We start from the raw sequence: 4,709 nt of genomic DNA, 5'->3' as shown, positions 1-4,709 counted from the left end.
GTTATCTGGCTAGCTACCATGACTGAAGTTGCTGAAACACGTCATGTCTCGCCAACGAAATCATAAAATTAGCCGAAGTGACGAATGGAAATATAAAATATATGACCATTCGATCAGAAAATAAAAACATTGAATGTATTTACTGTGAATCAGAAGTAGGCTTGCCCTTGCTTGCTTCAGACTGAGACGTTAGCCGGTCAACGTCATTCAACAGAAACGTGACCAGAAAGAAGCGCGTGAATCCTGGAGCTCAAAGAGGCGCAGCTGAGCGCAGTGCGCTGATTGGACGGCAAAGATGCAAACGTTGCTGTTTGAATTAGGCGCCTTTCTTTCCAGGGCCTGTACTATAGACTAAAAAGGGTCTGTACTATAGACTGTATATAAAAAGGGTCTGTACTAAAATGTGAAATGATTAATTACAACCTGTTTCATTTTGCGACTTCCTACAAATTGTTGTCTGTTGAGACTGTTCCATGTTAACATGACCTTTGTTGAACTGGATTTTAGATCCACTAGTGTGGGTCAAGGAATCGTAAATCTGTGAAGCTGTACATTCCATGTCTTTGTTTTTATGGGACAGGAGTGACAGAGTTCAAGGAAGACCTTAAAACTGTCACAAACTGCCTGTGTTCCCTCCATATTTTCCCAAGTTCCCACCAAGACAGGCACCTGTTGGTCTTCGAAGTGTCATTGGGAATCTCAAAAGAACAAGATTAAAACAGCATATAGGCAAACAAGAAAAAAGAAGAGTACTTGCCTCGATTCAGACCTTCGAAATCTGCCCACTCTTGCGAGTTGATTGATGAAATGTGAAGATGGAAATGTGTGATGACTGAGGAACTGTGACGACTTGATAATATTAGGAAAACAGAGCAGCCTACATTTATGGCCACAAACTGTAAATATTCATTTCAAGGGTTCATTTATTAGCCTCTTGAGTGCCTTAGATCTTTCCTTATAAACTGTAAATATTTTTTTATCCAAAACATAAATGCAAAATTTACAATGTTAGCTGTTATATATTACGGCATATATCTGTTATTAACACAAGGTTAGTAAACTTAACAGTGACAGAATGTTTTTTTTTTTTTTTACAAAAAATGGATGCAAAAATTACAGTATTGACTGTAATGTAATTTACAGCATGTTTCTGTGATAAACAGAGTGCAGGGAGTATTTAACAGTGGAGCAAATAAATGAACTGTAAATGAACTAGACTAAAAATATGTTGCAATGTAATACTGATGAAATACGCATTTGTCATGATTAAGGAGAAGATATGTTCTACAAAACAATATTGAACAAAAAATCCCTGCTCAGATTGACTATAATGTACTGTAACAATGAGTTTTTTTCCCTAGGCTAAATAAACTTATATTTTTCTGACATTCAAGTATTTGTGCGTTAATACATAACTGGGAATGAAATGAAAACAAATGTACTAGCACATACATGTAATATGTAGAAAGTGTATTGCTAAGTAATTACTCATTTCATAAGTACACTAAATTACCACTGTTAGAACTATTTAATATCCATTTTATGAAGAAGTACGGCTTAAAACAAACTCAACTTCATTTGCACTTTTTTAAGTGTACCTAAATTCACTTCCAATTAAGTGAAACTAAAGTGCACTTTAATGAAGTATACTAACAATATATTACAAATGACTCAAATAAGCATGCTTATCTTATGAATGCTATTCGACTAATGTAAGTACTTTGAAATAAAGTATGCTTTTTTAAAAGTATACCTTTGAACAATTTAAACTTTACTTACAATAAAGTGCACTTTTAAATAAGTGTACCTAAATTCACTTCCAATGAATTGAAATAAAAGTGCACTTTAATAAAGTATACTAACTCTATATTACAAAAGACTTGAAATCAGTATGCTTTTCTTATGAATACTAATATACTAATATAAGTACTTTGAAATAAAATATATACAATTTTTTTTTAAATATATAATTTAAAACAGACTTACAGTAAAGTACATTTTTTTCAAGTGTGCCTAAATTCACTTCCAATGAAGTTAAATTTAAGGGCACTTTAATAAAGTATAGTAACTATATATTACAAATAAGTATACTTTTAACAAGAATACTAATCTACTACTATAAGTGCTTTGAACAGACAGAAGGCCCAGTTCTGATAGGCACGGTTCGCCACTGCTATGTATCAAGAAATGAAATAATAATGAAAGCACAGTGCTACTATAGTTGAGATGCTGATTTTGAGATGATAAAAATCAGGTTGAAGAACGTCATTTCGCTAACTATATGTGTAACGTTAGCTAGGTCTGACGTTAGTTCTGTGTAAAGTAGGCTACAAAAGCTAATATTGATTCAACGTCTGTCAAGGAAAACATTGTAAAGTTACTTTGAATCTTACAGAAATTAAGAGGAAAGGTAGCATATGTAGTTTTTTCTCACCAAAGAGAAAGGCGAAAAAAATAGAAAATGAACAACTGAGCAAGGTAGACGGAGGAGATGAGGTGGAAGGAGAGAGAGAAGAGAAGGACAAGGTGGAAGGAGAGAGAAAAGACAAAGACAAGGTGGAAGGAGAGAGAAGACAAAGACAAGCTGGAAGGAGAGAGAGAAGACAAAGACAAGCTGGAAGGAGAGAGAGAAGGGCAACAGAAACGTGACAGAGATAGAATACAAGGCCAAGGCGACCAGGGACGGGAGGAGGTGGGAGAACACCACAGCGGTGAGGATATGGACGAGGGAGAGCATCACCAAGATGAAGAGGGAGAAAGCGAGAGACAAGATAACGTGCAGGGCTCGGACAGTGAAAGGGAAAGGAGAGTGCCTGAGCCATCACCAACGATCTCCAGTCGAGCTGGTCCACATGGTATGGAAATTGTCGCTGCATAGTATACTAAGTTACATATAAATAAGAACAACAAATGACAAAAACGGACACTTTGCTATAAGGTGCATTTAAGAGACATTGCTTAGACTTCTTCAAATAATTATAAATATTCATGTTTGCTTAAATATGAATAATTTGGGAAACTTGTAAGTGTGAAAGTGTGATGAGATAGGGACAGAGTTTTAATATTTTGTGTACGATGTATTTTAGATCTATTGCTCAGGTTAAATTCCAAAATTAAACAAATGAACCTCAAAATACTCTCCCAGGCTAAAATGTTTGTGTGTGTTAACACAGTCTGATGGTTATAACTAATCAATGACGGTTACAAATTGATTGTGTTTTCACTAGTTGTTATATTGTATAATTAGTTCATATGTAAAGCAGTTTGAATCTTTACTCCCGACCATCTTCTAGACGTATGGAACAACACAAACACAGCAATATCATATCCTGCGATCAATGGTAGCACAGCATATGGTTAGTTGATCTGATTGGTTAAAGTTATACCCTGGTTTGTCCAATCACCTGCCAATTATTTTTTAGAGGTACCTGCGCTTTTCCAAACAGTTCCATGGGGCGAGTTTCTAGATGGTTCCAACCAACCATCTAGTGTGTCAGGTTTGACTGATCCATTGAAATGAAGTGATTTGAAGTCAAAATTTCACTGTTTTAAATGCTGGTAAGAACCGGGTCTTGTATCTTCCAGCTCAACATTTTGATAATAATTGGTTTTAATATGACATTAACAGTAACTCTGACATTCCAACAAATCACTGTCCACAAAATTTAGTGGTGCATTGCCTGCATATTATCCAGAAAACATCATCTTCAAAGCACTGATTAATATGTATAACTCCCCAACCTCTCGGAGAGAGAGCACTGCTCTTTCCACCAGAACCAGCACAGTTACCGTACTGTGACGAGAGCACTGTTATGAAATGCCACATTGAATTTGGGTATTATGATGAGACACTGGAGTTGCCAGGCTCTGTGGGACTTATAACGTAATGAAAAAAAACTCCTCCTTGCCACGGCCTGTCTCATTTGGCCCCCACGTCCGTTTCCCATAATGCTGGGCCACAGGGAGTCAAGTGCTCTGAACGGTCCTCTCCCTCAGATCTAATGTGTGCCCCACGCTGTTGTCAGAATGACTTAGCTGTTACCTGGTGAGAGGTGCTAACCGTCATTTGGGCTCTTTCACAGCAGAAGGTGAGTGGGGTGGCACAGCAGTGCTGCTTCCCAGGGACACATCATGCTGTTGAAAGATGAGACTTTCAGAAACTGATGCTCACCATTTTTGGAAACAACGCAGCACTGACAAACAAACTCTTTATACATGCACACATGCATCTGTTTTTCTGTCCTCATAATTTTTTTGCTCTTCTTGCCAGACATGCTCTGAGGTGCTCCACTCAGAAAAGCTCTTTGCCTAGGCCCACTTCAGCCACGCAACATGACCTGAGTGATGGCTCCCCCAGCAGCACTCTAAATGACTTTGGCCATATCCATTAGAAAATATGGAACATGAGGACCAAGCTAGCGTTGAGAAACATACACTGCCGATTAATCAGGGCGGGGGGGGGGGGGGCCTTTCCCCTCTCTGGCGCTAGCTGCTGTATTACATTGGCACAGGGGACAACTCAACGCTGAGGAGGCCAATAAAACAGCACATTCTCTTGGGGAACCGAATGCTGCCAGGCCATCCACCGTCACCGGAGTCTGGTGATGTACTGGGCCATTAAAACCAAGCGATACCCGATACTAGATGCCTGCAGGGGGCCGTGGGTCTGTTCTCATCCCAGCTTTCACAATCTGGCTAATTTCTAGGGA

This window comes from Pagrus pagrus (assembly GCF_965226575.1).
Source record: "Pagrus pagrus genome assembly, chromosome: 20".
Lineage (NCBI taxonomy): Eukaryota > Metazoa > Chordata > Actinopteri > Spariformes > Sparidae > Pagrus > Pagrus pagrus.
The sequence above is the reverse complement of the archived record's forward strand: the minus strand, read 5'-3'. Positions refer to the sequence as shown.